The following is a 21363-nucleotide window of genomic DNA, read 5'->3' as shown; positions in this document are numbered from 1 at the left end:
CCCAGGATTCCCAGCTCTGGGAGGGTGCGGGTTGCTCTGGGGCAGGACATGCCCCGTCTCTGACCGTCCTAAGTGGCCAAGGCCCAAGACATGTAACACCTTCACCAAATTTCTCAGAATCTCGGGGGTGCAGTGATGCAGGGCAGATTGTAAAACCACCCTCCGTCCCACCTCCACTCCTGTGCCTCCGTCCACGTATTCACACTGCAATGCCCAACAGGTGACCAGATGGCCTTCGGCCTGCCCCTTTGAGCCAACAGCAGTGCACACAAGCAGCTTGTGGCCTGAGATGGAGGCTGATCGGCCACTTGGGCACCCACTCCCATTCAGCAGGGGTGGAGGAGCACATGGGGTCCTGGGCGCCTGGCTTCTCACCCCAACCCCAACCTCAAGCCACGACCTGGAGCCCGTCTCTTCTTGTCTCCAGGCCTCAGTTTCTCTCTCTGTACCAGGGTCTGGCTGGCTGGTGGGAGAAGCAAAGCTTGGAGCCTTTTTAGTCCCATTATTTTGCTATCAAATTCTTGGGTTTGGAGCTGGAGAAGAACTCTTGCATTTTTCAGATTTAGATTCCAAACACATTTTCTGGGGCAGCTGCTGTGTGGCCAGCCATAGCAATCTCTGGTGTCATCTCCAAACTCATTTGATTCTGAGTTGCAAACTGGCCAACCTGCCATCTTTCTCAAGTCCCCTCTAAGACTTCTTATACCTGGGAACTTCCTGGGGTTATGGGCCCCTCGTCCCAAAGAAGTCGAGTCTGAAGAGTTGAGAGGGAGTGAGTGAGAGCGCCTGCTCCAGAACAGACCAGCAGGTCTCACGTCTGGGAGATGCGGTGTCACCATCCCTGGAGGGTCAAGATGGAATTCAAAATGTGCATACTATATATGATTTTATTTGAAATTACGACGTAATTTCCTCTCGGCAAAATTAGTTTAAAACTACGAGCCTCAGAAAATAATGAGTGTTAAGACTTGCTCTGCCGAGTGGAGTTTTGCAGAAGGTACCTGGAAAGGGGTGATGGCTTAACATTAAGCTGAAGTGTTCAAGTTGCTGGTTTTTTAATTTTTTTCTTCAGTTGCAGGCTTTTTTAAAAAGTCAAACACGGTCAAATATTGCCATTTCATATGCTGTGTCTTAAAATTTGGGGGTTATCAGAAGAGTGTGTGGGCAGCTGAGAATTACTGGTATTTTGAGAGGAGGAAAGTCTCACACGGCCGTGATGACCGGAGACTGAGGACGTGGATGCATAAGTGGTGACGGGAGGGTCAGAGAGGCAGGACAGCTTAGGAAATCCGAGAAGGAGGGGTGGGTCATGGTCCAGCAATTTGATGAGTCTGTCATTCAGCCCCTGCAGCCCTGTCCAGTCTCCCCTCTTGTCATCTGCCCCAGGGCCTTTGCTCCTGCCACACTGGCTCTCTGTCGTGCCCCTGAATGCCCTATGTGCGCTCAGCCCCAGCCTCTCCACAGGCTGTTTTCTCTGCCTATAGTTTTCGCTCCTTCTGCTGCTTGGGATGGACACTGCACTGTTGATCAGCTCGTTGATGGTCACCTTTCTAGGGCTTCCCTGCTCCCTCTGCCAGACATGGTTAGAGGTCCCTCATGTTATTCCATTTCTAGCTTAACATTACTTTCCGACGTCAGTCTCCCCAGCTGGACTGCGAGCTCCTGAGGGCAGGGCCTGCGTCCACTTGTTGCTTGTTTCTTTCTGACACTGTAGCCCCGTCTCTAGCACAGGGCCAGGCACAGTCAGCCGTGCCACAGCTGCTGAGGGATGGACGGATGGGCTGTCAAATCCTCAGGATGCTGAAGTCCAGGTCTCCAACGAGTCTGGTCTCCCCTCATTCAGCCCAAACACCTGGGCCGGATGTGACTTTCCACAGGGTCCACGTGGAGCTTCTGACTTTGACAATGATGGGACTGTCAAATTCAAAGGGCCAAGGAAAGAGGGACCATTGTCAGGTGGGGTCCTGATTATCTTTTGCTGCAGAACGAGCTGTCACAAAACCTGCTGGTGAGACACAGCAGCCCCTTCCGCCTGCGCGCAGCTCCTTCGGACCAGGAATTCTGGAAGGGCGCCATGGGGACAGCTTTTCTCTGCTCCACGATGTCTGGGGTGTCACCTGGGATGACTTGAATGGTGGGGCCTGGGGGCACACTTTCAAGATGGTTTTTTCACTCCCATGTCTGGTTCCCTGGCTGGGACGGCTGGAGGCTGTGCTCAGATGGTACTGTCACCTGGAGTGGCCATTAGCATCATGGTCTCAGGATAGTAGGTTTGTGGGATTTTTCATGGTGGCTCAGGACTCTGAGGGCGATTAAATAAAGAAGAAGCTGCAGGGCATGTTATGACGTAGCCTAGGAAGTCACGTAGCCTCATAAGTCATGCCTGTTGCACTCCTGCCATATTCCATTGGTCAGAGCAGCCACAAGTCCCTCTGGTTCAAGAGGAGGGCGTATAGACCCCACACCCCAGTGGGAGCAGCATCTGAGAACTATGGGCATGTTTTAAAGCCACAGGGTATAGCTCAGTGGTAGAGTGACGCCTAGCGTGCGGGAGGTCCTGTGTTCAATCCCAGTACTTCCATTAAACAAACAAACTTAATTGCCGCCCACCTGAAATTAGAATAAATAAAAATAAATACATTATAAGAAAGAAAGTACCTTTGCACTGAATTAAAAAAAAATTCTAAAAAGCCCCCACAATGGATGGTTTATGCCACTGTAGAATTTTGGGGTCGGGCCCACGTGGTATCTTTGGGGTCCTGAGCAGGTCACTTAGCTTACCTGAGCCTTCGTTTTCCTGAGTTTTCCGTTATCTGGACAGCGGACGTGACAGCATGGCACCAGCGGCAGTGAGGACTCGGCGAGTCTCAGGGAAGGGTCTGATGTGTGGTGCCGCCTTGTGTTATCGCTGATGCTCCTGCGTGTAATGTGAGAGTGAGAGCAACACCGCACCGACGCCTTCTCGGCTTCCCGCCATCCATGACCTGGGCGTCGACTTAGGTTCTTGGATCGGTTGCTCTGCCAGGATCTGGAGATACTGATGTGAGCGCTGACAGAGCTGGCAGCCCTTGGAGCATCCACATCCGGTGGACAGGGGAGGGGGGAAGGAGGGAGGCGGTTAGGTGGGAACACTCCCAAAGTGGTGATCAGGGGGCCCGCGACACTCTCGGCGGAGTCTCTTTTGGTCTGGTCTCAGTCACTATATTGATCAATGCTTCAGTGAGAGTCTGACAGCTTGCTGACGTCACTGGGGTGACCAAAGGTGCAAAAAGCCCAGTTTAATGAGAACCTGTGTGAACAAGAAATAGCTGTGGCTTCTCGCCGGCCCCGGTACAACGTAATGTGTCTTCAGTACTGTGTGAGGTGCTCTTCGTGTCTGACTCCAGTGAATCACCCTGAGAGCTTTATGAGGTGGTTACGTGCATTGTCTCCACCTTACAGATAGACACTGAGACTCCGACAAGCCAAGTGGCTTGCCCAGGGCCACATGGGGTGTGAGCTCCCAAAACACTGATGCAACCCCCACCCGCTCCAGTGGAAGCAAAGTGTCCCGCGTGTGGCAGAGACACCTTATACTCTGTGCAGCTCACACCCCTGGTGGGCCTGGGCAAACCTAGCCCAGCTAGGATAGAGCTACAGAAAGCTGCCTGAGGGAAGAGAAATCTAAATTGAGTCCTCAGGGGTGAGTGGGAGTTAGCCAGCTAACGGGAAGTGAGAAAAGAGAGAGGGAGGGATAAGCGTTTCAGACAGAGGGACTAGCATCTGAGGTAGCTCAGGGGCAAGCAAGGGTGTGGTACTTGTGGGAACGATGGGGGGGGGGTTGTTGCTGCCAGCCTGTGGAGTAGGGTGGGGGAGTTGTGACAGATGAGGCAGACCATGGACCATGCAGATACTTGGAAGCCACAGGGAGCGATTTGTACTTTGTCCTAAAATCCCTGGGGAGCGGTTGAAGGGTTGTTGGCAGGGGGAATGCTCGCTGATGGGGCCAGGTGGAGGAGCCGGGAGTTGGGAGGGTGTCTGCAGAGGCTTGGCACCGCAGGGCTCCGGGTTCTGCTCTCTAAGCCGCTCAGAGGGGAGGGAGGAAGAGGCCCCTGCTGGCAAGATTCCTGGGTCCCTTTCAAGGAGCTTCCTCTTGCCGCTTCCGGGAGCCCATAAAGCCAGGCACCGCGGGTAATTATAGGCTGTGAGAGGCCCAGTGCAGGGAGGCTGGGGACGTGTTGGGGGCCGGTGGGGTACAGACAGGAGCTGTCACACTGGCCTGGCCGCCAGGGAGGGATGGCGCAGACACCAAGGCCCCCATAAAGTTGCCCCAGAGCAGGCCACATTTACGGGCATTCTGGGTGGGGGCATGACATCACCGGGAGCCAATCGCAGGCTCCTCCAGCCCTTTTGTCTTCTTTGGGGCCTGTCTCTGTGGTTGCAGAGGTACATTCTTGGTCAAGTGGATGCCTTCTTTTGGAATGCTTGGCCCCAGTGGGTTTAGTAGCTGCTGGCCATGCCAGTCCTCTTCCAAGCTAAGCCAGCCAACCCCTGAGACTACATCCCTTCCAGGGCCTCTTGGGCAGACTGAATGGGCCGCCTTGAGTTCCCTTCAAGCCACAGCTTCCAATTTCTTTTAATGAATTAGCTTCTTTTAAAATATATCCATTGGAGAAAAATCATCAACACGGTTTACGAAACACAACAGCCACGGAGAAGGGACTATGGAGCAGAGGGACCGGAATTTGAGTCCTGGGCTCAACTCCTTAGTTGTTCTTGGTCAAGTCTTCAGCACCCCCTGAGCCTCAGCTGTCCCATCTGTAAAATGGAGACGGTGTTACCCACTTTATGGGGGTGTTAGGGACGGGTATTAAGGGTACCACAACCATTAGCCAGTATTTTGGACAAACCCATTCTTCCTCGCAGCACTTGATTCGAAGGCTTAAAAAGCCTTCCCAGGTTTGTCCCCCTCCCACATGACATTTATGGGGTAGATGATCTCAAGAAAGATGGAAATGAGGGCCAGGCAGGCCAAGGGTCTTGTGAAAGCATCGCTGTCTAATTAAGCTCTCTTTGTGGTTCTTCTGTGAAGCGTGATCATTTGTTAGCTCCAGTTATAAGGAACTATAAAATCAGTATACACCCCAACTGGAAAATTCAGAAAACAAAGGGGAAAAAAAAACCTTCCCATAAGGCTACGGTCTAGCGTTTCAAACGCCGTGACTTCTATGTTAGTCCAGTATTTACATACTGGTCTTGATAATCAGGTTGAAATGTGAGCACTGCTTTCCCACTGACGTTGTAGTCTCCAAGTGCCTTTCCCTGCTGCACCACCAGTCTTGCAGATTACCAGATGAATGGTTACCTGTCATTTCATCGGACTGATGCGGGGTGTTGTTGAATTTCACTTTCAATTTCCCCCTATTCGGAATCATGCTTTCATGAACACTCTTCTTTTTCCACAGAGTGTTTCTCTTTATTTGTCTCATTTCCTTAGGATAAATTCCCAGAAGTGGAATCAGTTGAGTCTCAGGATAGGAACATTTTTGTGGTTTGTGATACATATTTTCCAATTTACTTTCCATAAAGGCTGTGCTAATTTACTTTGCCTCCAGCAAAGTTGGCCTATGTAGCAATTTCAGGGCAACCTCACCAGCATTAGGTATTGTTGTTTATAATTTTGTTTGCTGTGAGATAACCTGTTATTTCCTTTTATTTTATTTTAATTCACTTTTCTTTGTGGATTCAAAAGCACATATATATATATATATTATACATTTTAAAGGATTTATATCCCCTTTTTAACATCATCTGATGTTTTTAGCGATATTGAATAAGAACAGTCTTTTGCTACAAAATGCAAGAACGCCGTTCCTATGCGCCTGTGCAAGGCAAGTGTACTCTGTCCCATGCCAGACTGTAATAATGGTAATACACTGGGGCTGCCGCCAAAGCTGAAATAAACAAGTGATTAGAGCAGACAATAGAAGTGCAAACCTGACCCTGATTAATGAAGCTGCTAATGTGGCTTCCTGGGGTGGCTGTCAGCCAAGGGCTTCCCCTGTGACTTTGCATTAGGTCCTAGTGACAGTGGTAAGTGGTTTGGGGACCTGGGGGAGGTGACAGGATGCTTGTGGGGCTGGGGAGGAGGGTGCGGTTTGGGGTGGGTAGGTGGAGTTGGGTTTCTATAGAGAACAGAAAAGGACTGACATGGGAAGACCTTTGAAGGGAGAGGAGTTTGCATGGGGTGCAGGAAAGGACCAACTGGGAGTCCCTGAGGCAAGGCCAAGTGATGATTCGATTAGCCATTCCTGCAGAGGCTCATAACCCACCCCAGAACTGAGCATCCCTGGTGGGTCTGAAAAACAGCCGTGAACAGCCAGACGTGGGTTCCAATCTTGCCTCCACCAACCAAGGCTGGCGGAAGATGCCACTGTGGATTGAACTCAGGAACACATCCTGCCCTCTTTGCTTACGGCCAGGCTGATGTCCCCGTAACCGGGCAGGGCCCTGTGGGGCCTTCCAGGGTCAGACCCCTCCCCTATACCCTCTGCTGTAGCTCTTCTCTGAAGCATCATGTAATAGTAGCTCATGTGTATTTCCTGAGTTTTTAAGTTGCTAAATACCACCACTGAAGGGAAGAAATTTAACTACTTGATTGAGAGCATGTGGCCCCCAGACCTTCTGGCTCCTTGATGGTCTTGACCGCCCTGTCCCCTCAATATAAGCCAATCAGAGGATTGTGCACGAGCTGACCACGCACCCTGCGACCCTCCTCCCTTACCGGCCTTTAAATATGCTTTGCGGAAACCCTTCAGGGAGTTCGGGTTTTTCTTGGGCATGAGCCACCCTCTCCCCCTTGCTCAGCCCTGCAGTAAACCTTTCTCTGCTCCAAACTGCTACGTTTCGGTTTGTTTGGCCTCACAGTGCGACGGGCACACGAACTTGCCTTTGGTAACATCCTCTCCGCCTGTTAGCGTGCAGGGCTCCACCTCCATGGTCACGGGCACAAGGCTTCCCTTGGATGGCCTTTCCTCCTCCTGGTTTGAAGACTGACTTCCAGCTCAGCTGCCTGCAGGCTTCTTGGAGTTCTGCCCTCAGAACTCACGTACCCTGGATGGGTAACGAGAAAAACCTGTGTGGGTCACTGCTCTTGAGACACCCCAGGCGTGCTGATTCTCTAGCTGGAGAACAAGCTCGACGCTCCTCCTTGAAAAGCCTGGGTGCCCATTTGTCCTTGCAGGGCCAGTGCTGCTCCCTTTCCTCCAGGAAGCCTGCTTTGACCTCTCCCGTCTGCTAATGACCCGCTCCGTCCTTTGTCCTCCTCTGCAGAAGATTTTCTTGCTGTTCTCATCACACCAGGTCCATTTGGTCTGTGCACAGCTTGCTCTTTGTCCTCAGATGCTGCTGAATCTGTGGCCACACCCGGGCCTCCATTGCCTCTCCTGGCACCAACATGGGCACATTGCCGACACTCAAGCAACATCTGCCGAAAGAGGGAGTGATAAAAATCAACACGTCGCCATTTATACAACACTCTCCTTCGGCGTTGTCTTATTTGGTGTGACCACGTTGTAAAGGCAGACAGGCTGAGTATTGTCATACCCATTTCACAGAAGTCCATCAGGAATGACCCCAGCTGGCACACTGAGCACCTCAAGCTCTTTACAAGCATTTTCCCCACCTCCCCAAACAAGAGGAGACACCAACTACCCCATTCTGCTGGGAGGAGGCTGAGGCTTGCTGAGGACAATGACTCACTAAGGTCGCATTGTTAGAAAGGGACAGAGCTGTGTGTTGCCAAAATTCCCGCTAGGGAGCACCTCCTAATGGCATCACCTTTCTTGTCTCCACCTCTAGACCTCAGGTTCTGAAGAGAAGGAACAGTGTCTCATTTGTCCCTGCACCTCCAGTGCCTGCCGCAGGCTGGGTACAGGTAGGCAGCAGTAAATGCTGATGAAATGGATGGATGGTTGGATGTCTGCCCCAGCTCTGTTGCAAGTGGGGAGTTTCTGCTTTCATGCACTGCAGTTGGGAGATGGGGTTGGGTTTAACTTGGGGCTGATCTTGTACCTGGGTTGTTCTAGTCATAAAACACGAGGGCGCGTCCTCTCGAGGACACACTGAGCAACGTGCCTGTCTGACAGTGCCTCAGATACAGCTTGCCTGACACTGAGGGCAAAACGAGATGTCCTGGGAGAGGCGACAGTGGCCTCCTTGCCCTGCCAGGCGAACAGGATCATTTTAGGCCATCTAACCATGTGTTCCTCTCCCTGCTGATGACCTTGAGGGAGCACGTGTCCTATGTGTCCCAGAGTGTGGGGAGCGGCTGCTGTGAATGTGGCTGGTGCAGCGAGGGCCCACATGTCGGGGCGGGGTGGGCTCAATGCCTTTCCAGGCAGCAGCCACTCCTCTCCGCCCAGTTCTGGGCAGAGCCTGCGAGTCTGGCCAGCCGACTCCAGCCCACCGATGTCAAAGCTGGAATACATCCTTCTGTTCTAAGCTCCGTGTGTGGGGCCTACCGGGCTGGATGGCACTTAGTTCTCAACCTGTACTCAAGTTCAAGTGTGAAAGGCAGGGCGCCAACTTCCACAGGTATCCTGCCTGGCCTCCCCACAGGACACTCAGCTTGGCTGACGTGACCTTCTTTGGGCTCCAAGGTGGGCAATAAAGAAATGAGAACAGCTGACTTTTGAGCATGTGCTCTGTGTTGAATAAGGATCTCGTTAGGCTGCTGATAGGTCAGAGTGGTCAGCAGCATGGGGATTAGAGTCAGCAGGACTTGGGTTGAAATTCAGACCCTTCTGCTAGTGACTGTGACTATGGGAAAGTCTCCCCACTTGTCAAACATTCTAAAGGGTCATGGTCTCGGTACCTCACAGGTAGGTGGTTGGGGCATCGGAGCCCACACACTGGGCCCTGGGCCCAGTGGGTTGCTGGGGCTGTTCTGGGGGATGTGTTGTCATTCCCCCAGGCCTGTGGCCCCCGCTGCCCCCTGAATCCCCCGAGATCTTGGCCGTGGTCCCCAGCTCCTTGCTGGCCAGGGCTCTGCCCCTCCTCTTGCTGCTCCCAGCAGTGTCTGTGCCCACACCTTCAGCCTCTGACTCTGGGAGTCCTCGGGCCATTTTTATCCCCGTTTCTTGTGTCCTGACTTGAGGTTCATTCCTGGGCTCTGCCCAGAACTGCAGGGCCAGGGAAGACCCCTCCCTGGCAGGACAGTGGGCAAGCCCTCTCACTCTGTGTCCTGAATGGCTTGTACCAGAGAGGAATTAGATGACTTTCTGAGGGAGAGCTAGGGCCAGGGCCTGGGAGACGGGGCTGCCCGAGGAGGAGACGGAGGCTGGGGTGGGCAGAGGAGAGAAGAACCCTGCACGGCCTGGCTTCCCAGGGCTCCAGAGGAGGGCCCAGCACCTGCTTCTTATACTTAGGTCCAAATTCAGCTCCCTTACTGTCTCCCAGACAGGCTCTCCCAGTCTGCCATGCTACATCCCCAAACTGGGTTTGGAGCCACAAAGCAGGTGACAATGACTGTCTTCCCAAGCTGTCTTGAGAAGGCCATGGGTATCCTCCCTCATCCTTCTCATCGGATGCCCTAGTGAATTTTCTTTCCAAGGAGAGGTTTGTTGAAGGAATTAATGAAATGTGAGAATGCTTCCGGTTACCTGGTGAAGCGGAGATTATTTGAAACAGACTTGGTCTGCAACACGTGGGGACACGTCACATGTCGCCCCTGGGTAGTGTGCATGTGCGTGTGCATGTGCGTGCGCGTGTGTGTACACATGTGGGTCTGAGAGTTGGAGGGAAATCAGGCGACTCCCCTGTGGCCCCCGGTGCCTCTGGAGCATGGGATTTCCCAGGCAGGATCTCAAGCTCCCGGCTCACTCTTCTGCCTGCTAGGGGCTGGGGTGGGGGGTGGGGGCTGAGTGTCAGTCTGGGGCCCTTGTTTTCCTGGGAGGGGCACCAGCCCTCACTGGGGGATTTGTACCAGCAGCTAAGCAGATAATTGCTTGTCAGATTGATTGAAGGCTTTTCAAAATGTCTTTTCCTTGAAACATCCTCCCATCCCCCAATGAGCAGATGATTTGAGTTGGAACTGTTTCCCCCTCTGCTTCCCCCACCTCCTTTCTCAAAGTAGTAATTACTGCCCGCATAGCCCTCCATGGCGTTTCCTGTCATTTGGAGGCTGAAGCCAGCGGCTGTTTCCTCTGCTCGTGAAGGACAAGCTGGCCAATTAGGGAAACACCCCACCCCCCAGCCTGGCCCTGAGCCCCAGGGCTCCTGGTGGCCTCCATGGGGCCATGACGGCCTGGCTGTCCCCTGTGGGTATGGCATGTGGGAAGGAGCCTGCTGATGGACCACTTGAGGTGGCCCTCTTCCAAATGCCGGGCCACCCTCATCCTCTGTGTCCTCTTCCCCTGTGTGTGTGCACACGTGTGTGCCCACGGGTGCACACCTGCATACATGCACCCCTGCGTGTGTCCATGTGAACTGCATGTGGTTTTCCCAAGAGAGCTCAGCCTTGACCACCTCTTTGGATTGAAAAAACCTGCCCAGTGTCTGCCATTTTCAGTGGGTGGATGGCCAGCAAGAGCCAGCAAGTACAGGAAAACGCTCATTGCCAAGTTAGGTGGTGTGTTTATGGATGTTCGTGGCACGGTTCTTTCAACCTTTCTGTATTTCCAAATATTTCCAAACTATTCACAAGAAAATGTGGGCAGAAAGTCTGTAAGCCACGCAACCCACCCCGCCCGCCTGCCAGCTTCGTCATGGCCAATAGTTCTGCACGTTGTCTTCCTTCTGCTCCTCTTCCTCGCCCTCTCCTTCTTCCCTTCTTTTTTTTAAAACTATTTTTTTATTAATTAAAAAAATTTTTGTTTGTTTGGGGGGGGAGGTAATTAGATTTATTTATATTTTAATGGAGGTACTGGGGATGGAACCCGGGACCTTATGCATGCTGAGCATGCACTCTACCACTGAGCTATATCCTTCCCACCTCCTTCTTTCCTTCTTTTCATCCTCAGCCTCAGACGTTCAGTTGCAGAAGCCCAAACTTAGCAGGACGCAGACCAAGAAGAGATTAACAGCTGAGGTTCAAGAGTCAAGATTGTTTACGTCTCTTCCACTCTCCATCACTCTATGACCTTGGGCCTGTGACCTAACTCCTCTGTACCTTGGCATACCCATCTGAGAAATGGGGCTAATAATAATAGCATCTTCATAAGGCCGCAGTGATAACTGAATAGGAGAATGTACGTAAAATGCTTAGCGTAAGGGCAGACTATAATCTGTGCTTAACACGTGTTTGGCAAACAAATAAATAAAAGCGGATCTCATAAGGTGGTACATATCATGGAGAAGGATGGGAGGGAGCATGCCCCAGAGATGAGTGTGGCAAGAAATTGTGTGTTTGAGGGAGCCCAAGGGGTTCGGGTGAGGCTGGACTATGAGGGGGACAAGCAGAGGATGGGACTGGGAACGGAGGGAGTTGGGACCACTTTGCTTTGGTGATTAAGAGCATGGACTCTGGGATCCGATGGCTTGGTTCACATCCCAGCCCTGCCTCTTACAAACTAGATAGCTGGACGTATGACTCACATCGCCACGCCTTAGTTTCTTTATCTGTAAAATGAGGACTGCAACAATCTCTACCTTAGGGGGTTGAGTTAACTGAATTAATCAGTGTCGAGAAGGTAGAACAGTGCCTGGCCGCCTGGCCCCTAGGGAAGTGTGGTAGGAGTGTTCGTTACAGTGCTTGTTCTTAGACTCGTGGATGTGGCCCACACGTGGCTGCACACCGGTGGGTGTCTTCCACGTGCACAGGTGCATCTTAGCCCCCTGATTTATCTGAGTCTGTAGGTAAGTATGTGGCAGGCACAGGGTGCTAGGAGTCCAAGGGGCAAGTGAACTCCTGGGAGATCATGCCCATCCATCCTGGGCATAGACGCCCTCCGGTGACAGGTGGAGTCCTGGGGTCCCCAGCAAGAGTGGGAAGTATTCCTTACCAATGAGTCAGTGTCATGTCCTTACTTGAAAGCCTCCAGTGGCTGCTCCTTCCTTTCTTCATTCATTCAGCCGACAGATGTTCCTAGAACATCCATCATGCACCAGACCCAGCCTCTTTGAGCCTTGACGCTTGCTGTTGGCTATGTCTAGATTGCTCTTCCACATACCCTCCTCTTTGACCTTCTAGGCTCAAGTCCAATGTCACCTCTTCTGTGAAGCTCTCCTGACTGCAGCAGGCCGTGTTAGTGGGTTTGCTGGGCACCCTGGTTTTTATCTGCACAGGGAGATCAGTGACTCATGTCTGTTCACCTCTGAATCCCCAGAGCTAGGCACACATGCTTTCAATGAATGAATGAATTGCTGAATGTGAGAACACGTCCAGGGGTCCAGATCCTGCTGCCCAGTTAACAGAGAGGCTGGGAGGTGGTTCACCGGCTTCTTAATCCCTGCCTCTGGCCCTGCCATCTGTGCCACCAGCCCCCACCAGGAAGGTGGCAGGGATAGGAGAGAGATCGCTCAGGAAGAGTTACAGGAGCAGTGGGCGTTGGTGGCTGGGGTGGGGTGGTGAGTCCCTCAAGGCTGTAGGAAAGTTGCCAGCGTCCTTCAGATAATGGGGACATTCTGACCTTGGGCTCAGCCTGAAGTTCCCCCCCTGGAGGCCCCAGGGGAAGCCAAGGAAGCCGCCTTGACTGCGGCGGTGTGGATACCAGGCCCAGCTTTATCTCCTCACACCCCACCCCGGCTGCAGCCCTGGGTGCGTGGTGCTCGGGCATCTCAGGGTAGCAGGAGGAGTTTCTCTCTATCTGAAGAGGTCAGAGGTGACTGAAATTTGGCAGCCAGGGAAGTGGTGACTTCCTGTGGCCTGCCTCGGGGCTGACACTGGCAGCAGGAACCCAGGAGGAGCTGGCAGCCTGGAGATTCCAAAACTGTGATTTTTATGGCCAGTTCCTTCTGTAAGACACATGGGGGGGCTGGATTTCACAGTATATAGAATTAGAGTGTATGCATGTGTGCACACATGTGCTATTGTGGATGCAGCACGTGCACACACGTGTATCAGTATATGTGCACACACACGTATAGCACACATGCCTACATGCATATAGTGTGTGCATGCACACACAAGTATATGCGTGTGTGCACATGTAGGTGTGAGGCAAGAATTTAGGGTCTGCGTGTCTCTAGCACATCTGTGTCTGTCCCCGAGTCTGTCTGCTGGGACGCGAGTGCTCTTGGAGTATGTGTGAAGCAGGGGATCCTGTGTGCCCATGCGTGTTCCTGCACTTGCATCTGACTAAGGAGGGTGGCAGCCTGTGTGCTGAGCACTTGTGTATAATGCACAGAGGACAAGATCTCCATGCATGTGTGTGTGTGTGTGTGTGTCTGAAAAACCATCCTGCAGCCCAGTAGGATGAAGCAGCTGAGGGAAGGGAGAGAAAGCTGTGATGCTGGAAATGTCCGGCCCTTCCTCTGGCCTCGGGGTCTCTGGAGAGGGTTTTGTGTTTCCTCCTGGCCAATAAATGAGATCCTTCCCATGCAAATACCTGAGCGCACGTACGCTCTGTGAAATAACATCCCCAAGCCTTCTCAGCCCAGGTTGATAATCGGAGCTGAGTGATTGGAAGGAGTGGCAATAAAGGCATCTTTATGGGTGATGGGGGAGCAGAGCTTCCCCTCTGCTTGGGAGGGGGCCTAGGCCTGGCTGCCAGACAGGGCCACCTGGGGCCGCCGCAGCCCTGGCACATTTAGTGCCAGCGAGAGGCACCTTGGACAGGATTAGGTGCAACATTGACAGCGGATCCAAAGACTCTGGGTTGGAATTGGGGGGGTGTCTCTGCCCAGAATGACCAAGGACGTGCCCTCCACACTCGGGCTGGGGGAGAAGAGAGCGAGGGCCGCTGGCATGAGGGCCTCATAGGGGAGGATGAGCTGGAGCCAGATGTGCCTCCACAGCGCTTAGGGAAGTTTGCTCATTGTACTTACCAGGCATTTGTGTGATATTTCTTCCATATCTTCTAACATTAAAGCAGGAGGTGGCAGATTATGGCCCATGGGCCAGATTTGGCGGCTGCCTGTTTTTGTAGAGTTTTATTGGAACACAGCCACGCCCATTTGGTTTTGCATTTGCCGTGGCTGCTTGCGGGCTACGTCAGCAGAATTCAGTCGCTGTGACACAGACCCTGCAGGCCACAAAGCCTGAAATATTTACTATCTGACCCTGTAGAGAAAAAGTTTGCTGACCTCTGTACTTGAGGGTGGGAATTATAAACTTGACACATGGTAAGTACTTAATAAGTAGTAAGTCAGTGAATGAATGACTTGATCAGTTTTGGAGGGTAAGTTTGTTGGAATTCCAGGCAGAGGGAATAGGGTATGCCAAGGTTTGGGGCCAATAAATAACACGGGGTGTGCTGGTGATGGGGTGTATGGTGTGGATGGAGTACAGTGGACCCACAAACGCGCGCACGCGTGCGCGCACACACACACACACACACTGGGGACTCTGGGGGCCAAGAGATTAACACAGCAAAGGGACTTTTTGGTGAAGGAAGGCTTCTCTGAGGAGGTGACATTGCGTGGATATTTTCTAGAAGATAGAAGAAAAGCATGTGGGGTGGAGGGAACAGCAGAGGGAAAGGCTGGAAACCAGAGAGAGGCCAGGTAGGATGTTGGGTGTTGGGCCCTGCTAAGTACATCCAGCCTAGATATGCATGTGATGAGGGCCACCGGGGCCCACCGGGGCCCACCGGGGCCCACGTGAAGCTTGAGAGGTTTGGGAGCTGGATTTGCAAGGCCTGGAAGGGATTCCATCAAGGGGTTTGGACTTTGTTTTCTGGGCACTGGGGAATCGCTGGGGTGTCAGTGGAAGCTCCAGGGAATAGTAACGCCTGCCTCCCAGGGCCAGGCTAAGGTCGACATGCCATGAGTGGCGTGAGCACCTCCAGCTGGTGTCTGGCACAGAGGGGCTAATGAGCAGGTTTGCCAGATAAACTCCAGGATACCCAGTTAAATGTGAATTTCAGGTACATAACCAATCATGTTTTAGTATAAGCATGTCCCCCAGTATTGCCTGGGACATACTTATCCTAACACACGATGTGTTATTTTTCTGAAATTCAGATCTAGCTGGGTGTCTCATACCTTTATTTGTTAAATCTGGCAACCCAGCTGCTTAGGGATGTTGGCTGAATCTGGGTCTTTGTTGGTGGCTTCAAGGCCTGGAAAACTTGCCAGTGAAGGCGGAAACAGGATGACAAGTGTTGGGGCTGGACACTGGGGTAACATGGAGTCCGATCCTTGGGGCTCATGGGGAAGGAAATAAAGGCTCAGAGAGGGAAAGGGCCTAGCTCGAGGCCACCCAGCTAGACACGGTCCTGGCATTCAGCTTTTCTCTGTCGTTGGTCAAAAGGGAGCTCTGGCTTACGGGGCGTTGTGTGAGACAGCCGAAAGGCAGGCGGAAGAATCCTGCCAGAGGGCTCCGAGTGTGGCTTCTGGAATCTCCGGAGCCGACTCTATCTTGGCAGTAGATGCAGGGTGAGATTTCTGTCACATCCCTTACCCGATCTGTACCTCAATTCATCCAGCTGTCAAATGGGCTAATTACACCCACCTCACAGGTGAGTTGTGAGCACTAATTAATGTTTGTAAAGGCTTTGTGATCCTTGGATGAAAGACGCTCCTTACATATAAAGGATCATTATTTTTATTATTATTATACAAGTGCCAAGTATTATTACCTTAATTAGCTTTTCTAGATATCAAAAGCAATTTGACTGATTACTCGCAGAACTCCACTTTAGAAACCCAAGTCACAGAAACTCACACATTGACCTGTCAGCTTGAATTAAGGCCAGGGGCCAGCACTTGCCAAAACCAGAGGGCCGGGATTTGCAAAAGAAAGTTCTCTCTCTGGTCAAGTTTCACCCCATAGCAGTTTCCAGGCATTTTAAGTTTCCCTGAAAACGGAGGTTTTTCAGTGAAAATGCTGATACCGGGAGCTCTCCACTTTGTGACCCCAGCAGCCTGGATGGGAGTGGAAATACGTCCTTGTTTTCCCTTCTGTGCCCAGAAGCCCAGGTCTCAGACCCTGGGGCCAGTTCAAGTGAGGAGAAGGCAACCTGATCTTTGATGGGAGATGTGTGTGTATATTTAATCACAATCCTATGCAGTAGGTAGGACATTTTTGACTCTCATTTTACAATGAGGACACAGTGGCTCAGAGAGGTTAAGTGACCTGGGAAAGCCACACAGCTGGAAAATGTAACAGGAAGGATACAAACACAGAACTTTTTGATTCTACAGCCTAGATCTAGGTTTGATGTAGTTTACCCCTCTCTGTGTTACCTGCCATCTACCTGGCTTGGGTCTACCCTGGTCCACATGTTGTCAAAAGACTTTGTTTGTATGTAAGTGATGGAGTGCATCACTGGTGCTGGGGCCGTCTGCAACCCCAAGCGTTGGTCCAAAGTGGATTTGCCTATTCAAAGTCTTTGGAGCTAGTTCAGAACTCCAGGGCTCAGATGGAGGAGGGGACTGTGGCCTGGCTGTGGCCCATCAGGGCAGGCAGGACAAGCCAGGGCAGACATCAGCGGGGTGAGGCTTCCTCTGTTCTGTCCAGTTAGCTGGGAGGGTGCAGAGATGGCTGTAATTAACTTTACCAGCGTCCTTAACAGAGGTAAGAGGACCTTTTCCCTACTCCCCTTTTACACTGTCCAGCTTCCTTAGTGACCTTGAGGACCCTCCCAAGGCTGCGACCAGGCAGGGGGAGCACTGGACTGAGCTACACTGCCAGCGTGTGCCAAACCGAGTATATCCCAGGTCTGCGTGGTCTACTAATCCAGTTCTTTTCACTGAACCACCCTGAAGGCTGGGTTGGGGCCTTTGTGAGGTCAGTGGGTACATTGAGAGGTAGATGAAGTGCTGAGGGCTTGGTGGGTGAAGGAGTCAGTGTTGTAGGAAGAGGCTGACATACTAATGGAAGGGTTACACGATGGATGGAGGAATAGATGGGTGGACCGGGGTGGGTATCGGTGGATATGACAAGGAGTTGCATGTGTAGATCGAGGGAGGGGTGGCCGATGAATTGGAGAGTTGATGTGTGAGTGTGTGGATGATTAGGGGTGGGTTGGAGATTTTGGTGGATGCCTGGAGGATTTGGGGAGGGTCTGGAAAGGGACTGATGGGCTAGTAGGTCAGGAGTTGGAGGAGGGGTTGGTAAATGTACGGAGAAGTTGGCAGATGGATGGAAGGGTGTTTGGGTGGATGAATGGAGGAGTCTGGAAGATAAATAGAGAGTAGCGTGTGGGTGGAGGGAATATCGGATGGGGAATGGGTCAGCAGATACGTGGGCTGAATCATGGATGAAGCATTGGCAGATGGGTAGAAGAAATGGTGATGACTGAAGGTTTTGTGGAGGCTGAAGGTACTGGTAAAGAGGTGAAAATATTGGTCAACAAGGGGGTGGGGTTGGATAGAAGAGGGATTGGCAGTTGGGTGGAGTAGCTGATGGATAGATGAGGAGTGGGATGGATCATGGAGCTTTTGATGGATGGATGGTTCGACAGACGGGTGAAGGTGGGTCTGTGGAGGATGGTGGGTAAGTAGAGGCGATGGCAGATACTGGCAGATGGGGAGATGGGTTGTGAAAGAGATGGAAAGATGGCAGGTGGGTGCAACATTCAGTGGAAAGATGGAGGGGTTAATAGGAGGAGGGGTTGGTGGAAGGGTAAAAGTTGTCTGAATGCTGGAGGAGTTGGCTTTGAGGCCCAGGCATCAGTCTGAACAGACCTCCAAGACCTCCTCACTTCTGGCCTCAGACACCGTTTATCTGTGGGTGCTTAAGGGCCCATTCCAGGGCAGAAACTTGCGGTGCCCAGATCAGTGGGTGGCTGTGACCATCCTCCCCCATGGGCCTGCCCTCCCCCTCCAGCAGCCAGGCTCTCTCTAGGCTCATAAATCCCCAGTCGGGCAGGCTTTCTGTAATTATCTCTGGAATATTAGCCCAAGAGGTGGGGCAGGCGAGACTATGAAGAAAGGAGTTGACTCAGAGGCAGATGTCTGTCTCTGGTGGTGTGTCCAATGTGGCCAGTGTCCAGCGTGCCGGGCCCAGTGCCCCAAGGCACCTCCCTTCCCCACTGGCTGTCTTGGGTCCCACTCTAGCCTTCCGCAAAGAACCTGGGCCTAGGAGGGAGGTGTTAATTTGGTAGGAACTTGACAGGCGTCTCTGTCTTTCCTTCTTGTCGACCTGTTTCCATTTCTGCCTCCCTCCCTGCCCGCTTTGCTGTTGCTGTCTGGTGGGCAAGCCCCCACACCTCACAGCCAGAGCCTGTTCCCACAGCAGCCCCGTCTCTCTTATCCGTATGTGTCTCCTTTTACACGAAGGCAGGGAAGTTTCAAGGGAGGTTCTCTCTGGGGCCTTGAGTTCCATTTAGAATCTTTCAAGAAAGTGTTTTTTCCCTCCTCCTATTGACTTATGATAAAACAGTGTAATTAACCCACGGGGAACTCTGTCTAGAGCTGGAGGGGAAAAAGGGAAGGGAAGACAGTGGCCACTCTGTGCAGACTTCAAATCCCGACCAAGGAAGACCCTTCCCCTGAAGCAAAGGTAGGGCAGGGGACAGGATCCTGGCACAGACACAAGTGAGAATTCCGTGTTGTCAGTCTCATGGGGTCCAGTTTTCTTCTTCAGGAGAAATAATGGTGAAGGGCACTTTGGAGTTTGGGGGCCAGGGTTCAAGTCCTAGCCCCCCACCCCCGTCACTGGCTGTGGGATCTCCGACAAATGTCTCAGCCTCTCTGGGCCCCACCTTTGTCATCTCTAAAATGGGATTAACAAGAACTTCTTAATGGGGCTGTCGTGAAAATCAAATGAGAATGACAAAAGAAAACACCTGTATTGCTCAAGGTTGAGGAGAGAAGCTAACCCACCAAGAGTGAAATAAAACGAGGGCCTGATTTTGAGGACCTGGTCCCACGCGGTGGTGGAAGCTGGTTAAACAGGGTCTGAGGGACCGTTGCCTCTGTGCTTGGGCTTGAAGCCCACAGGGCCAGCAGCTGAGAAGGAAAGACAGACACTCGAGGGAGGGTGAGGACACAGAGTCGGACCTGGAACATTCAGGACTTCTGAAACCAGGCCTGCCTTTCAACACTCTGGAGTCCCCAGCTTCCATGATGTGAGTGTCCTGCTGGAGAAGCTGATGTCCTGTGTCCCAGAGCTCAACATGTTCCCGGCCCAAGAGGTGGGGAAGAGCAGGGAGGGGAGGGCTGGTGGAGGCTGGAAGAGCTGCTGTCCAGGTGCTGCCCTGCGTCACCCAGGGGAGCCAGCAGAACAGCAAGGACACGTGTGCCGCCCGACAGCCCAGGGGCTGGAGCTGACCTTCTGAGCCTAAACAGAATCTGGCTGCTGCTGCTTCCCTTCCGTCCTCCCACCCTCATGCAAAACACCTCTTGGAGCCTGAGCTAATTATGCAGGGAGGGGAATTCTGGGAAACGTAGTTCCACTCATTAATAGGGAAATGGTCGAGTACGTTGTGATACTGCATGTGACAACAAAAACTGGAAAGAATCAGTTGTAAGTGGAAAGATCAGGAGTGTAATCTAGGGTCTGTTGACTGAGAAAACCAATCTGTCAAGTAATTGATATAATACGGTCCTATTTTCTGCAAAACAAACAAACAAAAAAACCAGAGTAAAACAACCCATTTTCTGAAACCTCAAGCCCTATGTATGCTTTATAAATATAGTAAAAAGCACATAAGATTATACGAGGCTGTTAGCGTAGGGCTACCTCTGAAAGTTAAGGGAGATTATTAGCTTTCTAGTAGCATCCCTGTATTACTTAAGAGGATGTGATTTTTAAGAATAATGAAATGCAATGAAATAATGAAAATTACTCAGCTCATAAAGGGATGCACTGGTTCCTGCTTCGTTTTTACGCACGTATATCCCCTACAGGGGATGGGGGAGTATTTCTTCTGCCTACAGGGCACATGCTTTTGGAACTCGCGATGGTTTTGGTGAATGACTGATCACATCAGTGACCATAAGCAAGGCTGAGCCTCTTGCATCTTGGGAACTGCACCCATGGAGCAAACCATCCAGGAGGCTCCAGATGGGGAGGCATTGAGGGGCAGCTACTCCAGGGTGTCCTCCAGGATGTCCTGGCTGTAGATGAGTGAGTGTTACATCAGCACAACCCTCCCTTCTTGGGTCCAAGTCTCTGGGGGATCCCAGAAGTTCATTCCTGAAACCAATGGTGGAAAGTAGGGAATTCAGCACATCGTGTATTTTTCTAGAGGAGGGAAGTTAAGGTCAGACTTGTTAGATACAAACTCAGAGTTCTGGGGCCTGAGGGTCTGATCCAAATAAGACTAGGGCAGGATTCAAGACTCTTATGCTCATAAGAGTCTTGTCTTATGACAAGACTGTCTCTTCTGCTTTGGTAAGTGGCCAGACTGGTCCTAATAGGGGAATTTGGAGACCCAGCTCCCTGGGACTGGGGATGAAAAGTGCCATCTTCATACTGTCAGGGCTGCCTTTAAGGCTCACTTACTTACAGCTCTGGGCTGGCCCTGTTGGCTCCTGAGCATGAAGACCTAGGACCATGTGTTGGGGTCTCTGTCAACCTTCCTGGCTGCTGGAGGTCCAAGAGACTGCATTACATTCTGCAGGCATGCCTGGGGTCTGGCCCCTCATGAAGTTGGGATGGGCAAGGCAGCTTAAGAGCCATTTGCAATTATCCAATGGGGAAGCAGGAGGTCAGTTCCATGTGGGGGGAGGAGATTCTCAAGGAAAAAATCTTCCAAGAAAGGATCCAGTCCACAGAGTCCACAGGAAGTCCTTTTGTGGGAACCCACTCAAACAACTTGATTCAAGCTACTTGGGGAGTGAGCACTCAGTAGGAGATTTGGATCCTAGTTCTGCCACTTTTTAGTCACGTGACCATGTGCCAGACTTTCTGCTTAGTTGAGATACTAGAGATATTAGCTGATTGCATCTTCACAACAGTTCTATGCATTTGGTGTTGTCATCCTCCGTCATGCATATTTGCAAATGGGAAAACAGAGTCAGAAGCTCTCAGGGTAAGCAATAGTCAGAGTTAGACCTGACCCCAGGCTCTGCACTGATATTTTCTTTACTGGAATTTTTATCCCTTCTTCCTTGAGTTCTCGGAACTTCACTTCAGGGTTCATCTACAAAGTCGGTTTGTATTAGTCAATTTCCAGCCAGGAAATGAGAATTGCACTAGGTCTTTCAAATAGAGGGAATTTAACACAGGGAATTGATCACACAGGTGACGGAAGGAGCTGAGAGGCACCCTAGATTTAAGTAGGAGCAGGAAGCTACTACCACCCTTAGGGCTGGAGAAACATTGGGAGGAGA

General features: G+C 51.8%; 1 long non-coding RNA gene across 1 annotated transcript in view; it reads left to right on the top strand.

The window, feature by feature from the left end:
* Positions 1–3568: 3568 nt before the first annotated feature.
* The window catches only part of LOC140687294 (uncharacterized), a 75737-nt gene continuing 57942 nt past the window's right edge, over positions 3569–21363 (top strand). Inside the window, exons 1-2 of the long non-coding RNA XR_012061492.1 lie at positions 3569–3682; positions 7840–7915. This is a non-coding gene — a long non-coding RNA (uncharacterized lncRNA). The remainder of the gene's footprint in view (positions 3683–7839; positions 7916–21363) is intronic.

This window comes from Vicugna pacos, chromosome 19, assembly GCF_048564905.1.
Source record: "Vicugna pacos chromosome 19, VicPac4, whole genome shotgun sequence".
NCBI lineage: Eukaryota > Metazoa > Chordata > Mammalia > Artiodactyla > Camelidae > Vicugna > Vicugna pacos.
This window is presented reverse-complemented; position numbering and strand designations above follow the sequence as displayed.